The following is a 27,287-nucleotide window of genomic DNA, read 5'->3' on the forward strand; positions in this document are numbered from 1 at the left end:
TTAAAAAAGGAAAAAAGACATTTATAAATATTGAGAACACAATAATTGCCTCTTTTTTGCCTTGCCTGCTCAGTCCTGCTGCAGTGCCACCTAAGAATAGACAGGAGCTATAATGCAGATACTGATATCCCAACTGAGCTGGGGCCCATAAAAGGCTTGTAACCAAACACTTACTATGCAAGGACTCCATGACTCAGAGATCTAATATAGCCCCCTGGGAGGTTAGCAGATCTTTCTAGGCTCCCCAATTCCCTCTTCATGCTCAGAACTACTTTGTGGGGGAATATATACATATATAGATAGATTTTTTTTCTTTAAAAAAATATCATGAAAAAAACACCTCCATCACACCCGCACCCAACTTAGGTTTCACTAGAAGCCCAAATATTAATACTCTACTAACTTCAAAAATTTTGCTTTCCAAAACCACTTGTGACTGTTGCTCCAAAGAGCAAAAATTTAGATTTACTTCATTTTGAGATTTCGTATGCTACAAATCAAGTTCTTTTTATACTGACCCTTCCTGATAGCCCAAATATATTAACTGGAAAGCATAGGATGCATATGAATCCTCTCTCTGCACTGACCTGGTAAAATGGAAAATTTGCTGCAGCACTAGAATAATATCTGCCTCATAGACCCTCCCCCCCATTCATGAAAAGATGTTTACCCCTTGTTTATTCTGTTATCATGCGACAGAAGTCTGCTGCTAAAGCATTTTGATCATGCTACTGTCAGGTGATTTTATAAGGACTGTAAATTAAGAAAAGAGTAGCTAATTATGTCAGCATTATTAAATTAAATCTTTAAACCACCATTTGGTGTAGATAACTACTACCCCTATTTTTCTTTGAGGAACACTGACGTATAGAGAAGTTAAGTGAGTTACTCAAGGTAACAGAGGGGGTCATTGGTAGAGCTGGGAATAGAACACAGAATTTGAGTCCCAGTGCCAAGTTCTGACTCAGGTTTGAGCCCAAGCCCCACTTCCATCCACACACAAATCAGACATTTGTCTGGGTCAGACAGGACTCAGGTCCTAGGACTCTGCTGGGGGAAGTAGGTCAGACAGTGAATCCCATTATGACTTGGGTTCAAGCTCTGTCATTTTGCAGTGAGGACTCAAGACAAGTTGCAGACCAGAGTCAGAGGGTCCGCATAGTCCAGTATGGACATGTTAGCACAGCTGTGAGACTGGAGTCTAGCAACTGTAAACCCAGGTTTACGATGCAGTGAGGATGCTTCAGCACAGGCGGAATCACCTGATCAGCATCCTGTACAGCAAACAGGAAAAGATCAAAAAAGAACTCTCAATGCTGGATAATCTCATGAAAAGTCAAACTTCCACAGAAATTTCCACATGGCTGACCTTTACCAAAACAAGACGGTCCACTGACAACACATACTTTGTTTCTCTACAGAGGAAAAAGGACTTTAAACTATCTAAACTCCTACATACCACAAGAGACCACTAACTCTGCTACCAACAATATTGTAAATCTGTCCAGTTATACACTCAACCCAGCAGAAGAATCTGTCTTATCTCAGGGACTATCTTTCTGCCCTACCAACCCCACACACGATACAATTCTGCGGTGACCTGGAATCCTACTTTCGCCGTCTCCGATTCAAGGAATATTTCCACCACACCAATGAACACCACACTAACCCTCAGATCCCTTCCTACCAACGCTACAAGAAAAATAATTCTGCATGGACTCCTCCTGATGGCTCAAACAACAGACTAAACTTTTACATAGAGTGTTTCCACCGTCGTGCACAAACTGAGACTGTCAACAAACAACACCACTTATTCCATAACATCAGCCATGCTGAATGCAACGCTATCCACAGCCTCAATAACAACTCTGACATTGTAATCAAAGAGGCAGACAAAGGAGGCGCCGTTGTCATCATGAATGGATTGGATTACGAACAGGAGGCTGCCAAACAACTCTCAAACACCACATTCTACAAGCCACGACTGTCCGATCCCACTGAGGAATACCAAAAGATACTAAAACATCTACTCCAGAAATTCCCTAAAGAAACACAGGAACAAATCTACACAGACATACCCCTAAGCCCCGACAGGGTTATTCTATCTATTACCCAAGATCCAAAACGTGGGAATCCTGGACGCACTATCATCTCAGGCATTGGCACTCTCACAGCAGGACTGTCAGGCTATATGGACTCTCTCCTCAGGCCCTATGCCACCAGCACTCCTAGCTATCTTCGTGATACCACTGACTTCCTGGAAAACTACAATCCATCAGTGATCTCCCAGAAAATACCATCCTAGCCACTATGGATGTGGAAGCTCTCTACACCAATATTCCACACGAAGATGGACTTCGAGCCATCAAGAACATTTTTCCCGATGATCATACGTCACACCTGACAGCTGAACTTTGTGACTTTGTCCTGACTCACAACTATTTCAGATTTGGAGCCAATCTATACCTCCAAGTCAGTGGCACAGCTATGGGCACCCGCATGGCCCCACAGTATGCCAACATTTTTATGGCTGACCTAGAACAACGTTTCCTCAAAACTTGTCCCCTCACACCTCTTCTTTACCTACGTTACACTGATGACATTTTCATCATCTGGACCCACGGGAAAGAGCCCCTCAAAGAATTTCACCAGGATTTTAATAATTTCCATCCCACTATCAACCTCAGCCTGGACCAGTCCACACAAGAAATCCACTTCCTGGACACTACAATAAAGGATGTTCACATTAATATCACCCTATACCGAAAACCAACTGACCGCAATACGTATCTTCATGCCTCCAGCTTTCACCCTGGACACACTACACGATCCATTGTCTACAGCCAAGCCTTAAGATACAACGGGATTTGCTCCCATCCCTCAGACAGAGACAAACACCTACAGGATCTCTATGAAACATTTCTAAAACTACAATACCCGCCTGGAGAAGTGAAGAAACAAATTGACAGAGCCAGACGGGTACCCAGAAGTCACCTACTACAGGACAGACCCAACAAATAAAACAACAGAACACCACTGGCCATCACCTACAGTCCCCAGCTAAAATCTGTCCAACACATCATTAAAGATCTACAACCTATCCTAGCAGATGATCCGTCTCTCGCTCAGGCAGTGGGTGGCAGACCCATCCTGGCTTACAGACAGCCCCCCAACCTGAAGCAAATACTCACCAGCAACCACATACCCTACAAAAAGTCCAACCCAGGAACCTATCCCTGCAACAAACCCCGTTGCTAGCTCTGCCCACACATCGACTCTAGTGACAGCATCACTGGTCCTAACCACATCAATCACACCATAAGGGGCTCATTCACCTGCACATCCACTAATGTTATATATGTCATCATGCGCCAGCAATGCCCCTCTGCCATGTACATTGGCCAAACTGGACTATCACTACGCAAAAGGATAAATGGACACAAATCAGACATAAAAAATAATAACATCCATAAACCAGTTGGAGAACACTTCAATCTCCCAGGACACTCTATCTCTGACCTGAAGGTTGCTGTACTTCTCCAAAAAAACCTCCAAAAATACACTTCAAAGAGAAACTGCTGAGTTAGAAATTATCTGCAAACTTGACACATTTAAACTGGGTTTAAACAGAGATTTGGAATGGCTATCTCACTACAAGAAGTTGCTCTGATCACCCATTCTCACCTCCTACTCAATGGTTGTCATTAGACCTCAAGTACCCGGCTTTTATCCACCTACCCCATTGTTCTCTATGCACTTGTATATGTATATGATGCCTCCTAGGTTACCTATTTGCCGTAACATTTCTACCTACTGCATCTGAGGAAGTGAGCTGAGGCTCACGAAAGCTTATGCCTGCTGAAATTAAATTTGTTAGTCTTTAAAGTGCCACAGAACTCTCGTTGTTTTTTCCAGAACTCACAGACTCAGGTTTACTGTGCAGTGTAAACATACCCAAAGTCTTTGTAAGACGTGAAACAACCCTACTACTTAAGTCCCACCTCATTGCAGGGCTCACTTGTTGGTGCTTTAACAATTAAGTTGTTAACACCATCAGTTATGGTTGAGGTGGTTGTAAATTCAAACACCTTACTCTCTCATTTGGATTCATTTATCACTGTTGACAATGCAGTGCAATACTGTACAGGGGACTATAGTATTAGAGGGGCATTCTTCCCTCTGAGAAACTACTGAGACCATGTTGCTACAGGTACTACCTTTCAAATGAAACATAAAAATTGAGATTTTAATTAGTCCTGTTAATTGAAGAAAAGAAATCCCATAGCATTTTCTATAGGATTAAGGTTGTTATTCCCAAAATTCTGGCTGCATTCCAACTTGAGTAATAGCATTCTGCTTATCTATATTCCACATTAATTTCAAATGAGCGCTATATGTTATTCATTTGCTGCACCTCCTAAACAGCTATATAGTTCCTTCTTGTCATCCCAGATAGATGGATGAAATAATCCCTATTTGTGTTTTGGTGAAAAACAAACTAGAGACAATCAATGTTCTTATCTGAGGAAAACTAAGGTACATAATGAGCTAGAATCAGTTAAAAGTGTTGATGGGAGGTTAGTCTGTAGGTGGCATTACTGCTACAACAGAAATCCTAAAGAGATTACAGAGAGCTACCACCACCACCGTCTTATTTATTGTTTCTTGGGTAAAGACTAAGGTTTTAAACCCATGAGGAAATAAAGAAGGAAAGTATTCATGTTCAGGGCTTATTTTGACAGTTTTTCCGAAGAGCAATTTGTACAACAGGAATTAATCATGTACTGGCAAGGAGTTGGCTTTAATCACACCTCTACATTTCCTAGCAAAAGGTCCAAATGCTGCCCTGAGTTAAAAAGGTGCAGTTTCCACAAATTTTCACAGAAGTTGCACTTGGATAATAGAATTTACCCCAACCCAAATGCAAAGTAGATACCTCCAAAATATGCTGCAAAGGGCCCAAAATGTATTGCTCTGAGTTATGTATGATCGTAAGAGCTGCATACTGGGTCAGATCATGGTCCATCTTGCTCAGCATCCTGTCTCAGACATTGGTCTATACCAGAGTTTCAGGGGGAGTGTACAAAACAGTGCAATTATAAACCGTGTTTTCCACTCCTGGCTTTATATATACACATATAGGGTTAGGCATTTGAACAGTCCAAAACTAATTGATCAACTAATGGGTCAAATATTGCCAAATAATAGAAAAAATGGTCAAATACTTTAAAGCACTAATTTATTAGAACAGTAACAAAAAAGAGTGAGACTTTATGGTCTCCTCCTCCCTCTCCTCCTGTGAATTTGTGGCAAGTTTCAGAGCATGAAGCAGAAAGACTTTAAAGAAAGATCAGATGCTGTGTGTTTCATGTAGTGTGGAGAGTTCTGAAGAAGATAACATACTAGATCTCTTCCATTTCTAGCTGTTACAGTTCTAGGAAGGCAGTTACTTGTGCTTGGACCTTGTTCACAATGTCAGTGCAACACTAGGCCAGATGCATAGTAACTTAGTGTCCCACTACTATGATTCTCCAATATTTTCCATTCTGTGAACCACTATATGAGAGAGATCCTCTCCTGGACCACTGAGTCATTGACTCACTACTATGGATACTGCTATAGAAAAAGGAATTAAGATAATTAAATCAATGTTAAGTTTATGAAACAAAACTCTGAGGACTGCTGTAAAGTCTATACGATTTAATCAGAAAGGAAAGTAAATGATGTTTACAGAAATGGCTAAAAAGCAGTAGAGGAAAGGAAAATACCTCAGTAAAGTCCCTGAAATGCTAGCTCTGCTCAGATTACTGTTTGAGAAATAGAGACACCACTTATTCAGACAGTGTGTGCTTGTGTCAGATCTTCACATGTGTAACATGCTATTTGTTTTATAGTTTAGGATGTTTGGAACGGGCTATGGAATCCTGCAGGATGAGTGATACTACATGAAATTAAAGAAGTAATCTCATCAGAGGCGCGGTCTTTCAGATGTAATGTTAAACTGAAGTCACTTGTGCCTATTTCTTTGGTGGCTCTCCATCAATGTGAAAGTCCAAAATAGCTTGGCATGTTCAGAGAGGATATAGGGAACACCCCTGCTGTCCTGGCCAAAATTCTCTTTCAGTATAACAAGATCTAATGCCCAAGACAGCACCAACCAAGACAGTACAACAGCAGCATCAGAGAGAAGTGATTCTAGAACACTTTTTTAGTCCAGCCTCCTCAACACACACCCTCCCCCTCCTTTCCCTGCTCATCCTCTACTGTGTCCATTTTCCCTCCCCACTAACTCTGTCTCAGCTACCTCTCTTTCTTGTTCACTTCCCCTGCCTCTTCTCCATTAAGCCATGTGCCACACAGTAATTTACTTTGGCATCCAGAGCTCTTCATACTATTGTCATATCTCCAGGTTTGCTGTGAATTCCTGCAGAACAAGTGGTGCTTTGTTTTGTGCATGTTCATGCAACAGACAGCATCTGGAGCAGATAACTGGTGGTATGACAGCCAATTACATGCAGTCACAAGCATCACTCCAAATGAAATAAGCTACACTCCCCTCTGTACTGATCATATGGGGTCTGGTTTTCAAAGGTGCAGAGCACCTGCAACGACTGCTGGAGTCAATGGGAAATGCAGGAGCTCTACACTTCTAGGGGAATAGGGAAATCAGGCCCACCAAAACCATGAGGATAATCTGGGGCAAGAAGAGACAGGTTGCTGCAGTGGGTAACATCACAGCAGCAAGTCATTACCATTACTATGTAACTGTAATAGGATCCTTGGTGGGCCGAAAGGCCTAGTGGTTAGCAACCACTCAGTCATGGGGAACTGGTAAAGGAGCACAGGCCTACTCACTCCACCAGGCTCTGACCCAGGGTCCTAGGATGGACCAGAGGTCAAACACTACCAATCTTCCTAGGACTTCTGAGTTATCCTCCTTAGGTCACTTGCTACCATTGCTTCCCTCTGCTTCTGGTCCCATATAAGGAAAAAGAAAAGGAAACCAAACCATCAGCCCCAATCAGGCTCAGCACACAGTGCTGGTACTTCAGGGAGGCATCTCTAGCCCCTTTTGGCAGCAGCCTTCTGAGCTAAGCTGCTCCCATTTCAACCCTGTGTTCAGTTGGAGCATGCTCTGCAGGGTTGGAGGGGTGGGGCTAGTTAGGCCAAGTACTGTCCTTTAACCTCTTCCATCTCAGTGTGGGCTTTGTATACCCCATCATAATAACTCAGTGGTTACTTAGTAAAGTACTTTAGGGAACCTGATGAAATAAACTGTTCTACATAATACCCTGTCTTATTCCTGTCAAAAACTTCTGATGATTTCTAATTATAGCCTGTGTTTTAATTTCTTAATATTTCTGCCCTTCACTATAAAAAGCAACTGCCTCAAAGTCTTTTATTTTGCCCAAGAAGGTGGCATTTACTATCTTTTTTGGTGACCCCTTTCCCACATTCTTCAGCTTGGATTTCCCCTTAAAACAGAAGAGGTAGATAAAAACTAAGATAGTAACTACGTTTAGTCAGACGAGAAGATCACAGACTTGAGTAACAACATTTTAAAAAAATTTCAGGGAATAGGATGACATTTTCTCTTCCAATATCAAAATGAAAGATCATCCAGAGTTCCGCAAGTCCCACCTGTGTTGCCCAGCAGTTGATTGATAGAACCAGTCATGAATTAGTGTCATATCAAAAGAGATATAATGGTAACAATGGTACTCTAATGTGGACACTAACATAACTCACATGAAAGGGGGAGAAGGGCTACCGCAAAGTAATGACTCAGAATAGAACCAGGTCATGGTTTGACAACTAATGGCAGAATAATTAGAGTAGTAGAAACAATTTGCAAATGCCAAAATACTGCGCTGTTGTACTATAAAGGAAGAGCTTGACGAAAGCTATGACTGAACGCTTGGAAGTACATTACTATCAACTGGATGGAAAGACAAAAAGCTAGCATCAATTCAGAGTTAAGATTGAGGAAATAAGCACTAATCAAGCCAAGAAATTCCAAGTGATAAGCTTTTTATATGATTACATTAACTGGGCCATATTGCTCATCCTGTATATTTTATATGCAGTCGTGAATTGGTATTTAGACGGGCCCTTACTCTGAACATTACTGTGATAACAAAGTTGTAACATCTAAAAGATTAAGAATCTCCAAGATATTTCCAGAAAAGGTAGATTGGTTGACACTTGACTTAGGCTCTGATCCTTCAATGACCTCTGTGCATGTACAGAAGATAGTGTACATGGAGCATTTTATAAGATCATGGCTGCAGTAAGCTTTCATGTGGTCAACTTAAGAGAAGGTACTACCTGGGCTTCAAAGAAGCTACTGTTTCTATTTTGATAATAATAATCCCCTCAGTAAACTGATGAAATTGTCTTCTTCAAATTAAACCTTCAATATCTTTTTGCCTCAGTTTCCTCATCTGTCAAATGAGGACAATAATATTTAATACATCCAATCATTAAAGCAAGCAATTAGGTTAGTTGCACTAACCCGCATATCTATTTGGGGGAGTCAATCCAATACACTAATATTTTTATACTGTTTTAAGTATGATGTTCTGTTATGGTAATCCCAGATATTGCAAATTTTTCATTTAACCAAAGGTTAGCTATGTTTCCCACAGCTGCAATTAGTGCAGATCAGCTCCTTCCTGTAGGAGTGGTATTTCGGGCTACAGTGTTGCAGAACTCCTAAGTGAGGTTCAGGAACTCTACTGGAGCTTAGCATCTGCTCTGTGAAGTTTAGACACACATGAAGTCTCTTGAACTTCTATAAAGCTGAGATTTGCATATGTAATGCTAGATAATCAAATATGTAAGATTAAAATGCTTATAGTTGGGGCTCCAATTTTAAGAGAAGTGAAAAATGGTCCAGATAAAAATAATACTCATACCTTGTCACAAGAATCACAATAAAAATCTGAACCTCCTTGGAGATCCAGAAGAGTTATACAAATAAATAAGTTATATGAACTTCATGGTGATGAAAAGTGTTTGACTGACAGTCCTGGGGTCCCTTACTTATCCAGAGAATGTGTACAGTTTGGGCAGCAGTCATGTGAGTCTACCCACATGGCCCCACCAATATGCCTTGTTCTTCACCCAGATGGCCCACTAATATGAGTGACAGAGTAGTTAAATCACTCCTTGACTTCTGTTTTAAGATTGCCATCAAGCTAGCCAATTAGGGACAGCTGTAGATCCAGGACACAAAGCTTACTTCATATTCATACAAATCTCAGATGGTTCTTAATTTTGATTTCTATGCCTCTGGACACTTGCTAGTTTTGGGAGATTCTTGAAGTGGAAATGCTACATGAAAAGCTAACTACCTGGCTTTAAGTACTGTATCTTTTGTAAAATGTTTTACTAGGATTTATTCTTTCTAAAACATTCTAATAAAATGAGAATATGGGACCAGATCCTGGGTTTGAGCACCTTCAACTCCTATGGTTTTCAAAGCAAGGGGAATCAAAGGCACCTGAGCCATAACAAGATTGGTTTCATATCTAGAAAATCTCAAATTATTAGAATTAATACTCTTCAGTATATGTTCTGTTCTATTACTTGGACACATGAATTTTCCTGAAAAAAAATATTTTTTGTTTAAAAAAATGATTAACACAAGGAATCTTAAATAAAGGGGTCCTGATCCAAGATTCCTCAAAATCCCCACAGGACTTAAAAAAAATGTTGGGCTGTTTTATAAGAGTATAATCTGTATATTCATTTGCAATCATTCATAATGTATTACACTACAATTCAGTTCACAGACCTCATATCACTATTTCACTTTCAGAGGCAGATAAGATGAACAAATTTTATTTTGATGGCCAGATCCCAACAGAATCAATTCAAACCAACATTCGAACAACTTGCCTGCCAGCTTTTACATGCCCAACACCAAAGGCTTCTTCTCTTTTTTTGGTAATGCCTATCAATAAAGAAAAACATTTATAAAATATCCTTAGAAATTAAAGTGCATGGCAACCCACTTTATACACAACTCATTTACAAATGATATATGCTACTTGTTGTAGAGAGGGCAATGTCCTTCCACTGGCTAAGGTGTACCATACCCAATCTTTGGGCAGAGCTTGAGCATTCTTCCCCTTATGTTTTTCTATGATGTTCCAATTACTGTTTTTTTAATTTCTGAGGGTTTTTTGCAGAAAAAGGAAAACAGTTAGAAACTATAAGGCTTTACTCACAATAAAGTCCAGCCACAGTTACTTAAATAGTCAGCATTTTGGGATTGCTAAATTCAGCCTTATTAGTGTTATGACATTGCAATGCATTCTACTTGGTGCCAGCATAAATCCCTCATTAATTGGAGCTATAAGCTTTGTTAGACCTAATGCCTCAAAGAACATGAAAAGAGCAGATACATATCATAGAGAAACTATGTGTGCATAATCTGTGTGTATATTTATCTTCTTGCAGTCTTTAGCATTAGAAAATGGTTTGAAATAGTACTATCAGTTCAGGTCCTGGGTCCTCAGTATGTACATCCATCTACAATTCACATACCTATAGTTATATCATTTAGTCTATGAATATCATGCAATATAGAAGTTATACCATTTAGATGGTGCAGGTCTTCACAGAGGGATATATAGAAGTTATGCTGCTGCTGGAAATGCTTTAAAACAAACTGACTTTTAAACTCAGATTGGCACCCCAAATAATGTGGACAAAAGATTGCAAATTTTTGTTAATACAATTAAAAATCATGTGCATCAGCTTATTGCTTTCCTCAACAAAATCTGAAGATGGGTCATATAAACAGCTAACAGAATATATTTTGCTAGTTAGCTGTACAATACTGATTTATAAATCTTTTTTGAGACTAGATCAGAAGCAATATTTGGCTCCAAATTTAAAAAAAAGACGATAATTTGGCAAATACAAAGTTTATTCTAAGTATATCACAAACATTTCCTAGCATCAACTACTTAGAAAAATAAAATGATAAATGTAGCATGAGGCTTAAAAGTAGTTTTTGGCTTGTTGGGGGAAGGTTGGGGGAGGGGGGAGAGGAGGGGACGGAGAGAGGAATGAGGTGCTGGCTGCTTAGAGCCTCTGCTGAATGCTGGGTGACCAGTGCACTTGGGGGGGGGGGGGGGGAGGGAGGAAGAGAAAGAACCAAACAGCTGATCCTATGTGATTAGTGAACAAATGGTCTGAAGTAAATCCCAGCTAGCACATCAGACTGATTAATACCCCAACAGGCACAAGCATGAAATGCAAACATGACAGCAGCCTCAGTAAATAAAACTAGCGTGCTCCATTCTGAGAGGAAAAGGAAAAATTATCAGCAAGAGTTAGAAGCAACATGCAATAAGTATAAAGTAGTAAGGAAAAGCCCTTGGTTACTAGGAAAAGAATTAGTGTAGCTAGACAGATCGCAATGCTTAGCTAGAGACGTGCTGATCATCTCTACCTGGGCGTAGCTTTGCAGATGTCCTCTGGTACTCTTACAGATCTCTTGTTGCTCCAGCTGCACACTTATCTGATCCCTGCATCCCATGACGTAGTCCATTCAGGACAAAGAGGGGGAGGTGAGCTTGCTTAAGGTGGATTTCTTAAAGCTACAGTGCCCCATTTCTTTTTAAACGTTTTGAGAGTTTGATTACTTTAAACTTGGTTAGCTTTTAACTTTCGGCCACATACTAGCCAACATTCAAAATCTATAATTTGTGGGAGGAAAACTGGAACACACATTTGACTTTATTTAATTGGGAGAGCTTTTGGGGGAACAAAACAAATATTTCACTTAAAAATAAATAGGGTCAGTTGACTTGTATGAAAGTGGGTAGTCAGCAGGGGCTGATCCTATCACCCTTACTCATATAGACCCAAACAGCAACTATTATACATGTGACTAACCACTGGCTTAAATGTAACTACTCAGATGATAGGAATAGCCACATGGGGTCTTTGAATAGATGCACATGTGGAACAGTGGTTGTTTTCAGCTGATGAAATAAAATGTACCAACTCTATGTGGGTTTTGTGAGGGGAAAAGTGGAGGTACAAGCAGAAGGCATTTTCTGTCACTGACATGCAGAAATGGAATAGGACTGACACATCAATAGTTTTGGCTGAGAGGAAAATGCATGCCAACTATAAGCAAAGGTATATCCTACATACACAATCCAATTGTGAAATTAACTTCAATTTTCATTGTTAATCTTATTGATGGCATTTTTTTATTTCCACTAAGATTTTTTAGTGTATCATTCTCAGAGATCTGTGTAAAATGTTATAACAATTTTGGCATCATCACTTGAATGATTAGGAACATGTTAAGTGAGATTTTCAAAAGAGCTCAGTATTGGTCTAATTCTGTTCCCATGAAAGTCAACAGAAGCTTTTAACTTCAGTGGGAACAGAGGGAGGCCATTGTTGAGCGCTTTTGAAAATTCCACAGGTTTAGTTTAGATTTACTTCTCTTGAGGAGGGACAAGAAAAGTCCAAATAAAATAAGAATGGATCCAAATCTTTGCACATTTTTCAACTGAACCTATATTTGGGGTTTAAGAAGGTTCAGTTAATGTTAACCCATTTCCTTTGTGTGCAACCAAACTTCCCAACACTGGACAAGAGAAGAAGTGAAAATACTGTTAGAGAATTCCAGATAGCAGGGAAAAGTTTTCTGATCCAACAGAAACCAGAAAACTTGGGAAAGCTCACAAAAAAGTCTATATCCAACTTCCAAACCAATGTGGTTTGGCTAAGTTCAGATAAATATTAAAAGTAGTACTTTCCAGTGATTAGAACAGAATCCTGAGAGTGAGGAGATAAGGGTTGTAAGCCCAGTTCAACAAAGCACTTAAGCATGAGCTTTTCTAAATTGGAGCCTACATTCCTAGCCCTCTCTCTATTTCCCATTCTGTAAAAAGGAATAATTTTTATACACCTCACAGGCCTTATTCACTGTTATATCTAAAGCACTTTGAATTTTTCAGATTGAAGATGGTAAGAAGTAAAAAAAATAAATATGTGCAAAGTGCTTTAAGAGCCACAGGTGAAAGTCTTTACAGAAGTGGAACCTATTATTACGATCCTTAACTTAGATGCTTATCTAAATCAAATCCCCAAACCTTTACAAGGTCCCCCAACAATAATTAAATTGATGGAATATCACACAAATATATACATGTGTAACACTTCCAAAGCCGGAGAACAGGTAGATGCAAAATCTTTTTACAATTTATTCCTAGCTGATGTGCAATAATAGTTTTAAATTAATGAAATGAGGTTAAAATGGTAGCCTAAAAGGAGAGAAAGTGTTTTGCAGTAAATCAATTTTCAATTAAAAACAAAAAATCCTGAATTTAAAGGACTGACTTTATATCTTTCCTTGATTAATATTTTGTCTTTTATAACCTCATCTTCATTTCTAAGTTATGTCAAGAATCCTGTGATTATCACAAAAATATCATTCAAATATAGATACTACATGCATTCATTTTGCTTGGGGCAATACTCCATAAGCTTAGTTAAAAGGAAGTCTTCCCCATCACCAGTGTGGAAAGGTCCAAATACACCTGAACAGACCCTTTGTAATGGGATGTTCTCCCCACACAGGATTAGAAGGGGTTATAGTGGCCAGGTAGGCCAAATAACTGCCCAGGTTGCACCTGGAGGAGTAGCCAGGGAGCAGGGAGTTAACTAAAGGAGGCTCAGCTGGGCAGGAATAGGCGGGGCTTATAAAGCCCAGGAGCTGAGAATAGACTCGGGAGTGCTAGCAAAAGTTACAGAAAGGCTAGCAGCAATCACTTCCTGGGAAGAGGGAGCAGGAGCAGGAGCAGGAGGAGCAGGAGCAGGGAGAGAGTAGAGCCCACAACGGTTGAGGTGAGGGTCCCTGGATTGGAACGCGGAGTAGGGGTGGGTCTGGATTCTCTTACTGGCCACTGGGAGGTGGTATTATCAGAAGACTGCCTGGAACTGTTTACATAGAAAGACATTGGAGTAACTCCAGAAAGGGAAACACGGATGGCAACCCAGCTGGAAGGCTGAGTCATGAAGAAGATGCTGTGGTTTCTGGAGTGAGGTGGGCCTGCAGGGTGAGAGCAGGATGGGAGAGGCACCACTTGAATGGGGTGCACAAATTGGCAGAGCTAATCTCCAGGATGGCCAGCAGGTGGTGTCACTGTGTTGAATGAACCCTAAAACACCCTTGCACCCATATGTAGTGCATCAATCACTGGGCCTCTGTGCAGATGCAAGGGTCCACCTGTACAGAACCAGCTGTAGGACTGAAACCTAAAACAGGAGAAGTAATGTTAAACCTTACTCAGCTAGAATTCATATTTACATTTACATCTTGTATACTAGATGCACAGAGGGAAAGGATGCTTATTACTGACTATGGAAGACACACTTTGGAGGAGTTAAAGTATAAGGAAAACTTACAGTTTTAATGCCTTTTGAATAGAATGTACTGAATCCTCAAGACCCGGAGATGGTATTTTTGGCTCCTTCAGCACCAGGGCTATAAGAGGTTTTGAAGCCTGGATTTCTCATAAATAAAGACTGCTTTCTTTGATTTTAAAAGGGTAATGTCAAACAGCTTTCAGCATTATTTTGATAAGTATTTTCATAATTACATCATGTATCCATGGACTTTCAGCATAAGAAGACATTTACAGATAAATGGGAGCATGGAGTGATATGATTTCATTTGTGTCCTCCATATTCCCTCTTTACTCACTGAGTGCTCATGACTTTGCATTCTTCTAACAGTAGCTGAAGACCTTGCCATTGTGATGCATGCTTTTGTTACCTCCAAACTGGAATACATTCTGGACAAGATTATGTCCTCATTTGCACCCATGCCAGGCCATTCCAATTCCATTTCCTTCAATAGGATTGCATGGGAATAATCAGGGCAGAATCTGCCTCTTCATTTAGGTCTGATAATGACAGCTATCTGACTTAAAAACATAACCTTGGTGCTCTGCACTGGCTTCAGTTTCAGTGGTATACTGGTCCGAATCTTTAAAGTCCTCAACGGGTAGAAGTCTTTCCTGCTCTCTGTGATCCACCAGAACAGCTGTGATCACAGGGAATGTAATGGCTGATGAAGTTGACGATGAAATTGGCAGACCCTTTGCAATGGAATCCCATGCCAGTAAAGATGAGGATGAATACATGCTGTGTCAGCCCTAGAAGTCTATTTTTCCCCATCACGTCACACAAGTCCTTCCTCAATAGCAAAAGCTGCTCCTGGAGATATAGCAAGAACCGTCCATGTAAATGGTGAGTGGGCTGGAAAACATGGTCCTATCAGATTGAATTAAGTGTTTTTTAGTTATGAATATAGTACGCAGATAGCATGATGATAAGTGCATTGAAGATTAGATGTAGGGTCCCAAATGTAAAATTCTGCAACAAACTTTTAGCAACATGAAGTTCTGTGGCAGAGCTCATCATTGGTGGATCTTCAAGGACAGGTGGCTTCAAATTTACCCTGGCAGCCAGTCTTGAGGTGGACATTTTTGAGAAGTGGTCGGACTGTCTTACCCATCTGACTGTTCTTTATCCATAACTCATCTCTGACACTGTAAAATGCTCACTTGTATGTTTTGGATGATTCCTAGGATTAGTTTAATAGCATAGGAGCTGTGACAGGGTGCTGGGCAACAGAAAGCTGATCCAGCCCTCTGTCACGTGAGCCCTAATTAACGGAGAATTGGAGCTGAGTAAGCATGCACTTAGTGGGCCAATAGGGAGAGCTGCTGGGCTCGTTAGTCAGGGACTATAAAAGGCTCACAGGAAAGAAGTGAAGGGGGGAAAAAGCCAGAAAGGGAGAAATCTCTGAGTAGGGAAGAGAGTGAGCTCTCCTTGGTTGGTGGCTGAGACCGTGAGGCCTTTGAGGCCAGTAAGCTGGATTGTTTGTGCATAGACGATGGTGGGAAAGCAACTTCTAAATAAATCACACTGGTGGGAGCACGAAGCCAAGGTCTCTGAGTGGTCTGTGGGCGCAAAGGACCCGAGCAGCAGGAGGGCCCTGCACGAACATGCTACAGAGTTTTTGCTCACTGATTCAACTGAAGACAAGTTGAAAAATTCTCAAATATGTGAAATGACTTAGTGCAGTTCCTAGTGGGCAGGTGTTTGGATCACAAATTGCATCAGCTGGCACCTTAAAGAGACCAGGAACTGAATGGGCAACATTGATAGCAATCTACACTTACTCCTAGAGGTGGTCAGGTTTGAGATATATTGACAGAGAGGCATAAGGGAAACTTACATTGCCATTTGCCCATGCTATACTGGTTCTAATAAATTAAGCACTTCAGTCTCCAATGCTATCAATATGTCAGATTTCACAATAAGCATTGCATTCAATTTTTAGAAAGTACAAACAGGCTTGGCTTTTATCATGTGATCATGTACAGTGCTTAGCACTTTAATAATAAAAACATTGATTCCCAGTATCTTTTACTCAATACTAAGTTCAGAAATATAAGGTTCAATGGTGTGCTCTTCCCAATGATGATTAAACTGACTCGTAGACCAACTTCACTTCTCTATTGATTAAAGAACGCAACGATTTTCTTTAAAAACAGGACCACAGATGTGTCCAGGACACAAGCTGACTCAAATGAGGATATGGCATAGCTATTGAATAATGTCAATAGAATTTTACAAATGACTTTATTTTACTGAACAAGCCAAAGTTAAATGTAATGAGTGCAGCTCAGAGGATATTAATTTAATTTACATCAAGTCTGAAGAAATGCAGCACATCTACATTACTTTATATACTTTTACTGTAGGATTGCATCAGTTTTAGCAACAAACTTTCCTTACCTTACAATTTCTAAAAATATTGCCCATATGACAACTTAGCTTTTATACAGGAAATCAAGTAAAACATTATTACCTATTGACTTTTACAGTAGAGTTTTCCTCACAGATGAAAAAGCAGGAGGTCAAATACTGTAATCTTCATTGGAAATCTGTCAATTCACTGAGTTGCACCATTCACATAACATCCCAAGACTTGGTATGGCATCAAGACGCTGTTATTTAACTGACAGTCAAGGTGGATTCTTAGTAGAAATGAACCCAAGCACTGAAGTTCAGTTTACAACCCAAACTCCTCCTGGTTTCAGGCCAGTCTCTAAATGTCAGTGCGTTATCTATCAAATACACCACAATCCCGGTGCTCCAATTGCAGATGTAAACAGAAAACAGGAATTCACTGAAGTTTAATTTGGATACCCAGCTTCCCCAATAAATAGGGGCAGTAAATAGTCAGTGGCATATGTCTGCCATCTGTACGCAGTGACAGGCATTGTTCATCCCTTCCATTTCATCTCTCTCTAGAGACCTTACAATTCTCACATCACAGTTCATGGCTGATTAATCTGTAAATGTATCTTTATTAAGACAAAGACTGATTCATGTGTGTCAGGATAGGGGGAAGAAAACCTCTGAGAGGTAAACAATAGTATGCCTGTTTACAAATGAAGAAATTTAGGAAGAGAGGTGAAGTGATCTGCCCCAAGGTTGCAGAGCTGGGATTAGAACTTTCTATCTATTTTAGGCATTTCTATGAACCCTATTACCATAGTATCAAAGAGCCTCACAATTTTAAATGTATTTATCCACACAAGATAGCCAAACACTATTATCCCCATTTTATATATAGGGAACTGAGGCACAGAGAAACTAAGTGACTTTTCCAAGGACACACAAGACGTCTGTGGTGAAGCAAGAAATTGAACAAGAAGCGCCCATGTCTGAGGCTAGCACCTACCCTATGAATCATCTTGCCTTTTCATGTTTCCTATCTGGGAATTTCTGGCTTTAACACCTGCCCGCAGGCCACTAGATTACACCCCTCTCTTAAATAAAATACCTCCAAAGCCATATGAAAATTCTCTGGTGTTCTGTTGTCTCACAAGTGCCATCTCAGTGCAGGAAAATAACCAAACATGTATATGCACAACTATTAATAGACAGACATCTGTAGTTTTAACAAGGGATAGTTTGGTGGCCTTTCTGCATTTACTTGGACTCAGCCTGGCTTCCCATTGACAGGAGCACTTATCACACAAATCACACCACAATTGGCACTAATTGCCCCTCCTCCTCTTGTTGGCAGACTCAGCGGAGAGGTGAATGACTGAAAGGTCCTGAAGTGTAAACTATCCTCTTGTTCCAAGAGATCGATCTTGAACTGGAGGGACCAAGCACATCAATATTGCTTTGCTGCTGCCTATGCTGTACCTCTTCTGTGGAGAGAGGACTTCAGACACGAGCACTTTCCATGAACACTAAAATCATGTGTTCATTAAAAAAAAAAAATACCCAAGGGCTTTTAAAACATGCATTACAATATAATACCTTACAGAACCATAACACCATATGGTGGGCTCGTCTATACAGAGTGTGGCATGTGGCAAGTCAAGTGTGAATCTACAGTGCACTAACTAAACAGCAGTACAGCAAAGTGCACTATGGAATTTTAACTGTGTAGCAGAAGGGTCCATGAGACCACTTAGTGCATGGCAAGCTAATGTGGTATAGATTTATGCCCCCTGCTTGCTGCATACTAAGTCTCTGTGTAGCAAGCCCTTACTTTAAGAATCCAGAGTAAAGAAATATTTTGCTCTTTCATCAGTGCACTCACTGCGATAATCTACAGCAAACATTTTCCAGGGACGGGAGGAATGACCCAGACTTTTCCAAGAATTTTGGATCTCTTGTTGTAGATATGATATATGAACCAGGCTAAACTGCCTTTCTCACAGTGCCTGCAAAGTAACACTTGTGGTATGCAATAGTCAGGGATGGAAATGACGATTTAAAATAATAATGGCAAACACTGTAAAATGGTCACTGTTGTACTCTCTCATGGGATTTTTGTGTGGTAGCACCTGTCCCTCCCCCTCGTAATGCCACCAGGTTGGCAAATAACTGCAAGTCTGTTATATTTTGATTAACTTTACTGTTAAAAAGGGGAGGGGACAGATTTTCATGGCTAGACCAAAATCCAAGCCTGACAATTTGATCTAATACAGCTGCAGTAGTGATATGCCTCACCAACCTGACACAGAATACATACAAACTAACATTTGGCACCCAGCACCAATTAGAAGACTCTAGCAGAACTGCTCAGTCAAAGTTTGGTGTGGAAGGTGCTCTCAGAGTAAGAATGAGCCACTTAATGAATGGCTCAGAGCCTAATCCCCTCACTCTCCTCATCATTTGGAGAGATTCTTTCATTCCCTTTATCATGATATCTACTGTGCCGTGGCATGGGGAGAAATTAAACTACAAATAACTAATTACAGTGCAATAGACGGAAGTGGAGCTGCATGGATCACAGCTTGTTTGGTTTGCTGGTAATTCTGAAAAAAAAATCATTTTGGGTCAAACCAAAAATGACATTTTTCAAAGTTTTCAGTGAAAGTAAAAAAAAAAGAAAGAAAAAAGGAAAAATAGTTCCAGGGCAAAGAAAAGGTTGCATTTATATTCTGAGCATTTTTAACGTCTTAAATTTAAAAAAAATAAAATTAAGGAAATATTGAAACAAAAAGTTGTTTTGAATAAAAAAATCAGACTATTTAGTTTTAAAAATTGTACAAATGAAACTTTTGATTTTTTAAAAAGTTTTTCTACCAAAACCATTCAGAAGAAATTGATACAAATTCACAAAATATTTCAGTCACCGAATCTGCATTTTTTTGTTGAAAAATTTTCAGTCAAAAACCTTCATCCAGTTCTAGACAAAAGGCTAACCACAACACCACTCCACTGGAGTCAAAGGAGTTATACACCAGGAATGAATTTGTAAGCATTGTGAGACAATCTTCCCTACCCCCTTTGTATTGTTTCATTATTTCCAGCTATAGTTGTGGTTCATGACTATACTAGCAACAATTTTTAACTCCTGTGGTTCAAATCTTTACAGTTCATAATGGCTCCTGAACACCAGCTATGGAAATTAAAGTCCCAGAACGTGGCACTGAATTAAATCCTGCGGCAATCCAACAGTTTGAGATAGAGCTGCCTGAACAATTTACAGATAGAGGATATGTGTTGTAATAAATCCTTTTGGAACAGTTCCTGGAGGCATATGGCTAGATTAAAAGGTCTCAGAACTGTGTACAGACTGTCACAATCTAGTGTGAGCCCTAATGAACATTCTACAACTGATTTTTTGGACAATATGACAAATCAAATTGAAATAATTCATAGAGGTTTGAAATAATGGTGACATGACATTGATTTGTCTAGGGCTAATGGAAATGTGAGTGTATTATAGGACTTGTTGGTTGTGCCCACTTTAGTTAATGTTACAAAACAGTTTCCATTGTTAACCATTTTCACAGCTTCATAACATTCTAAAACATTTATCTTTGGTATTGAAATTTTCCATGCCATGTCTCTGCCCACTGCTGCTTTCTTTTACAATTTGGAAAAATCTTTTGAATTTTTCATTCATTTTAAAGCTAGAAGGGACCTACATAATGTAGGGACCTACATAATACAGGCCATAGAGTTTCACTCAGTGATTCCTGCATTCAGCCCAATAACTTGTCCATAAACTATAGTATATCTGTTAGAAAGACACCCAGTATTTATTTTAAAACTTCAGTGATGGAAAATCTATGACATTTTGTGGTAAACTGCTTGAACTAGAGTGTTCAGTTATGAAAAAGAGCAAAATAATAAGAAAACCCCAAGCAACCAATTTTCCTCAATATAAAAATTAAATTATTAATTCTTCCCCAAGACAAAAAACAGCTGAACCATCAAACTTAAAATGTCACACATGCATAATCCCTCAGTTATACATGCTCACAGAAGTTTGGGAAAAAATGGTTTTGAAATATGAAATCTACGAAATTTGAAAGCATGCCATAGCAACATGCAGTAAGAAACAACATTAACTTTCAAGCAAAAGTATGTATTGTGAAGTATGCATACATAGCTATTTAATTGCCTAGGAAAGTGCCTATTCAACTGAGCTGATCTAAACAAGAATAAGTGCAGGCCAGAAGCCTGAGAGTCCTAAATTCTGCTCCCATGTTTGTACAGTACTCTCCAAACATTATCCAATTATGTCTCACAAAACTCCTGTCTACTACATATTTATCATTAGCCCCATTTTACATAAGGGGAGAATGCATAAAAACCAATGGTTTTTTTTTTTTATTTATTAACAATTTTTTAAATGTAAATTTATTACATTTTTATTTAAAAAAATAAACCAATTAAATCTGAAATTATAAAAACCTGTGTTAAGGCCTAAACTTTTATAATCTATTAAATAATTTAAACTAAACACCAAAATAAAATAAAAATAAAATAAAAAGCAAGTAAGCAGTACGTGTTTGCTGCCAAACTTTTAAAGGAAGTTAAATCACTGAATTAGTCACTGGCTAAGCAATGAGAACCAAAGATTGTTGAAGGGCTAAAGCAGCTTTTGATAGCGGTAGCCTCTTCTACAAGTGCAGAGAGAATATTTTCTTCATTTCAGTTTATTCATCTAGTTCAGTTCAATGACTAGTTTATTTAAAGTTATAAAATTAATTCAGAGTTAATTCTATGAATAAAAATGAGATATGAGAGGATGAAATCTACTACTTCTAAACCCTGAAGTACATGGTGATCAAAAACAATCACTTCAATTAAGTAATTACATATAATAGTTCCTTTGCCTAATAACTCAGTTTTAAATGCAACATGTGCTTGATAAACTTTTTTGTCTTATTTATTTAAAAGGTAGTTTTATTTAACAAATTAAAAATTTTAAATACTGTTTTCGTGCTTTTTAAATTCAATTTCAATTTCCCTTCCTAATAGTTTGACACAAATAAAAAATTAATCATCATCTAGCAAATAAGAAATGTATCATTAACCATTTTCTAACATATTAAAAAAGTAAAAACTGAGACTGTGAATAAGCTATATAATTAATTAAATAAATACATATAAATATATAATATCTTCTTAGTTAACAAAAAAGTTTAAAATACAGGGTAAAAACTACACTTAGTTGCAAATCAATGTTTTAATGGTTACTAACCAACAGGAATAAACTTTTTTTAGGTAAATAACTAAAAAGTGCAAATGCAAAACAATATTAAAATTGATTATTTAAATCAAGATTTCCTGCTTGCTGCTTTAAATCAAGATTAAAATCAGTTATTTAAATTGCTTTTAATGTAAATCAGTCAACTTCGGGTGGAAACAGACTCCCAGAGGCATTTAGGGGTAGTGGAATAGATATGGACTTTTTAGTCATCATGTTAATCCTGGTTGAGATGCTAACATTCTGTGCAACTTTGGGCAAGTCACTTATCCTTTCTATGCCACTGAACAAGAGCAAAATCCCAGCTCAAAACCCAACCTCAGTTTTAGGATATTCAAAATCTGGTCCAAATTTTGTGGTTCTGTCCCATCACTATATAAAAGGCTACAAAATCTGATGGATCAATTGAGACAAACCTAAGTGATTAAAACCTCTGGCTCATCAAGTACAGGAACCATGCAATTTTCTCCAGCTCTTGAGGCCTAAAATACTGACAGCTTCAATACTTAAGTTAGCTTTGCTCTTCCAAGTGGTAATCTTTTCCAAGTCAAAAGGTGTGCAGGAAGATTGTTCCTCCTTTTGTGCAGCAGAGAGGAAAGAAGAATAGTGGTGTCTTCATGTTCAGATGAGAAATGTACAAATCATGTAAGAGCAAACAGGAATTAGTAAATTGCCCGTGTAATTTGCACTTTGCAATGTTTTTGTGCAGTGGGTGGAATGAAGGACAGAGTGAAAGGAACACCATTTAAGGAAAAGTCTGTCAAGTGCCCCAGTTCTATCATAGTAAGTAAAAGAAACTTACATGAATTTATTACACAGGTTTATTGGAGGCTTCAATAATACAAGCTTTTGCAGAGCCAGCTCAGCAACTGCGGGCTCTTCATGCCCATATAGGAAACCTAGGCTCAAAATTCTCAGGCAAGGAGGACATGGAAATGCTATAGTGGCAGCACACTCAGCCCAATGTCACTGAATAATCTACAGCAGAGGTTCTGAAACTTTTTCGGTGAGCACCTCTTCAGAAATTAATGTCCTATATGCGCTTCCCCATTCTAAGTGGGAGAGGGTTCCCAATACCCACAGTGGCCAGTAGCAGGAATGCCTGGTATCCATCAAGATGACTACTCACTATGTGGCAGCTGATGAAACCTTCTGCTCTCTGCACTGGTTGGGTGGTCTCGACTGCCAGGACCTGGCTCCCTGCCCATCTCGCTCCCCCCTACGCAGGGGAAGTGAGCAGTGCCGTGGTGAAGGATTAGGTGGGGAGCAGAAGACTATACCTCATAAGTACTGGCCCCCTGTCAGACAGAGACCCTTCCTGACCCTGACCTATCAGCACAGCCCCGACCATTTCCCTCGTGCAGACTCTGTCTGGGCAGGGGAAGCGGACGGGGCTCTATGCTTTGGAGCCATGCAGAAGAGCCAGGGACTGGGGGTCAGCAGGGGGCTCTGTCTGACTGGGGCATCAGTACTCACAGGGTGCAGTCTTCTGCTCCCCGATTGCAGTGAGCGTCCCAGCCTCCCCAGCAGAAAAGGTGAACTGCCAGTTGGTGGCTGTGCCAGTAGGGGAGCAAAACAGGTAGGGAGGCTGGTCCCAGCAGCTGATGGTCCCACCCTCATAGAGAACTGTCCACTTCCTCTGATGGACAGAGCCCCCGATAGCCCCCAGCACTTCAGCACAGACCTGTCAGGTCCTTGCACCCCCTCCCAATAACAATAATCACTGTGCCCCCCCCCCCGAGGGCCACACCCCACAATTTGGGAGCCTCTGTTCTACAGCCACCCATTAAACAGGTTCAGCAGGGATATGGGTTCTCATAGGAGTCCTGTGCAGAATTCCTCATCCTAAATGGAGGAGCAAATGGTGGTGGGAGACAAGAAAACAACATAGCTCAGAAAGGGCTTGGTCCTGCTCCCATTCAAGTAAAGGGAAAACCTCCGACGAATGTTGCAGAATGAAGCCACTAGGGAACACAACCTCCCAACCAAAAGGCAGCTTGATTTCTAACGCTCACATGTCCTCCCAATGTCCATCTTCCCGTCCCACTCCCACTGGGGCGCTGCAGCTATTGCTGACCTGTGGAACAAGGCCAGTTTGAGGAGGCCTGTGCAGGTGCAGAGAAAGGGGGAAGTGGGTGATTTATAGATAAACCCTCCCCACTTGGTTTCTTGTTCAATTAAAGGTGTGGGTGCTGCATGCTAAAGGAAAGGGTCTCCCTTCCTTGGTGCTTAGGGTGAAACTGAAAGGCAGGGACCTACCTTCTGGCACAGGGCCAGTGACGCTCTCTTCCAGGGCATGCCACCAGCCTCTGGCCTCTTCACGGTTTCTACTTCTAGCCAGGCCAGGCCAGTCTCCACCCCCACCAGGAACTCCCAAGGCCCCCCAGGGGGTGTACCCCCACTTCGGGTTTCCCAGCTCCAGGCTGAACCACGAGAAGGCAGCCTTTGGGGGGCCCTATCCCAAGGACCACAACAAATACGGCTACCAGCGACCTCTAACCACCCCTCCTGCCCCAAGCTTGGAGTCAGGGGTGGGGACAGAAGGAACCAGAAGCCCCCATTGGGGCCAATGAGGGAGCTGCTCTGTGGGCTAAAGGGGATGAGCAGTCGGCTCCACCAATGACAAGGCAGGGCTGCCCAGCCACAACCTCTTGACGAGAGAGGGGGCAGCCTGCAGAAAGAGGAGGCAGTTTGAAAGGAAAAACATTTAGGAGTGGCGAAGCGTAGCTCAGGGAGTTCCTACTGCAGCTCCTCCTCCCCCCGTAACCCCAGAAGGGAGTTCCTGCACTGCTCTGTGACTTCAACTGCATGGATTAGGCAGCTCCATCATTGCAGTGACTGGCAACCAGAGAAAAGGAGCCTTCATTTGGAAACTGAGACACACCCACCCACCTCAGCTCACCTCAGCTCAGCTCAGGGAGTCCCTGCTAAATTCCCCCAAAGTCGGGGGTTTGCAGGGCTCTGAGTCTCCAGCTGCATGGAGCAGCCATTCCAGCACTGCAGCAACCAGCATCTACAGGTAGAGAGAGCTGACCTGGCACTGGCTGCTGAGAACCAGGAGTATTGGAGACCAGGGAAACCAGGGAGCCTGCTTGGATTTGGCAGAGGTCTCTGCCCTATCAAAGAGGGAAGAAAAAGTAAAATTATTTTTGTTTAAACTGGCCCCAAGGCTGCAACCCTCCACCTCAAGACACGCAAACTCAGCTGTGTCATCTTTGTCATCTGCTTCGGGAAGATGCCAAGGAGGGAGCTGAAGTTTGGAAGCATTTGTGAATGTGAGGAGGTAGGGAATATATAAATTATTTTATAAATATTAATTGTAAATTAACCTTCAGCCCTTCCTTCCTCCAGTTCAGTTTTCCTGTTCCCAGTATATACAGTCCCAGCCCACACACATCTTGTCATACTATGTTTATACACCTTTGCTGGTGGTTTTTACTTTATTGTTCCCTGTCCTGGCTTTAACCTCCTTGTCTGTAGTAGTATCCTCATTGATTTTCTCAAGGGACAATGCCCCTGTGTATTTGGTTTAGTGAGGAGTCACTTTAGTGGAATCAGTTGCTAAGCTAGAACCCAGGACCAGACCCAGATGAGGAAGGAGAAAGGTGCTCCAAATATTGGTGATGCCAAGGATCTGGGAGAGAGAAAAGACTGAGGTGGTTACAGCTACATCTTGGGGGACAGGAGATGCAGGAGAAGCTTTGGCCTCCAAGGATGCAGGAATGTTACTGAGTTTGCCGCCTCTTCTGGAAGACTGCTTACCATTTTTCTTTAGGGGGATGGAATTGAGGCAGCTCACATCTCTGCTACGTGCAAGACCTAATATAATAATCAACTGCCATCTGTGCTATGTCCCAGCAGAAATAAAGCAGCTTCAGCTGTGGATGGGGTTGCTTTCCATTTCAGGGGGTGGTTGCACAAAAGAAAGATACCACGTGGCCTATTCTAACTCATGTTGTGGCTTCAGTAGGTGTCTCTGTGTAAACGACATGCCTTGGCCTTTTACACATGTGGAAAGTATTATGTGTCCCAGTAGAAGGGACTAGAAAAAACCAAGAAGGAAGTGGTAACTCTGAGATCCTTTGCTGATTACAGTCTATAACAGTGAAGGGAAGAGAGACTCATTTCTGGACATATTACTATTTATTTTCATATGCTTCAGAACTCCCTTGCTGGTTTGCAGACATTGTGCCATGGTGCAGTGTTTAGTGAATGTCCCAATTTGTAATGTTCCCCTTTCTTTCACCTGTCTGTGGTAACTCTTTAAAGTGACAGATATATGTGAAAGTAGAATTCAAGTGGGTGTAATTTACTGAAATGGAGTTTAAAATGTGAGTGCTTTCAATACATGAGATTGCCTTTCCATGTTTTTTAAATTCCTCCAATAGAAATGAATGGACAGTACAGTGCTCTTGAAGGAAAAAAATTTTGTAATCAAAACTGCAAGAATCTTATTTCTCATCTGACTGAACATAATCCAGAGCCTAAAAGTCAAGTGACTCTCTTTTTCTGGGGGGTGAGTTTGGGAGGGGAAATCTACACAATGAATATGAACAAACCACTGTGCTTTCGGATGCTACTGCTTTAGCATTGCATTTCATTGTGTCACAGGCAGCATCTTAACGACAACAGTGCCACTTCTGTCTCAGCTCACTGGCAGGTTTGTTTTTTTTTTTTATCTAGTGATTCAGGAACATCCCTCCCAGCCTGCTGATGTATCTGTAGACTCTAAAAAACATTGCTATGTACACTGTAACCCAAAGACTCCAGCAGCAGACAACAGCAAAGAGTTAATATTTTGTAAAAGCACTGTAAGGATGATTTCAAACCTGGCTTCCATACATTTACATGAAAAAAGGCATCCAAGTGTGACAACATGTGGGGGAAATGCTTGTATTCCTCAAACTTGAAAGCAAGTCAATTAAAACAAACAAACAAACAAAATTTTTTAATTGGCCATAGGTCACCTTTAAAAAAAAAAAAAACCACAAATCAAAAGGCCTCAATGTGTCTGTAATATGTACAAAATATAGGCTAATTCAGTGAAAAATATTACCAAAAACAATTAGATGCATCTCCTATATAAAGGGCTATACTTTATGGATCACTCTCTCTGTAAGTAATACGGGTTTTATACTAATACTTTGCACTTGCATAGCCCGTTTCTGGGAAGTAGATGTGTAATATGCAAGGCAAGCAT

At 40.5% G+C, this 27,287-nt stretch overlaps 1 protein-coding gene and 1 long non-coding RNA gene across 20 annotated transcripts in view; one reads left to right on the forward strand and one right to left on the reverse strand.

The window, feature by feature from the left end:
• The window catches only part of LDB3 (LIM domain binding 3), a 205,874-nt gene extending 181,256 nt beyond the window's left edge, over window positions 1-24,618 (reverse strand). For 4 of the 18 annotated variants that reach the window (XM_067552508.1, XM_067552511.1, XM_067552510.1 and 1 more), the window contains exons 1-2: window positions 24,347-24,616; window positions 9,904-9,958 (exon numbers count right to left, since the gene is read on the reverse strand). The gene's annotated coding sequence lies outside the window, so the exon portion shown is untranslated. Of the gene's footprint in view, window positions 1-65; window positions 120-9,903; window positions 9,959-11,467; window positions 11,526-24,346 lie in introns of those variants that run through there. The other 14 variants (XM_067552506.1, XM_067552507.1, XM_067552505.1 and 11 more) reach the window with 8 other exon arrangements.
• A 131-nt stretch (window positions 24,619-24,749) lies between these two features.
• Window positions 24,750-27,287, forward strand: part of LOC137156197 (uncharacterized) — a 67,406-nt gene continuing 64,868 nt past the window's right edge. For both annotated transcript variants that reach the window (XR_010920690.1, XR_010920691.1), the window contains exon 1: window positions 24,750-25,370. This is a non-coding gene — a long non-coding RNA (uncharacterized lncRNA). The remainder of the gene's footprint in view (window positions 25,371-27,287) is intronic.

The sequence above is a fragment of the Emydura macquarii genome, unplaced genomic scaffold, assembly GCF_026122565.2.
Source record: "Emydura macquarii macquarii isolate MOO-44397 ecotype Brisbane River unplaced genomic scaffold, CSIRO-AGI_Emac_v2 contig_1390, whole genome shotgun sequence".
NCBI lineage: Eukaryota > Metazoa > Chordata > Testudines > Chelidae > Emydura > Emydura macquarii.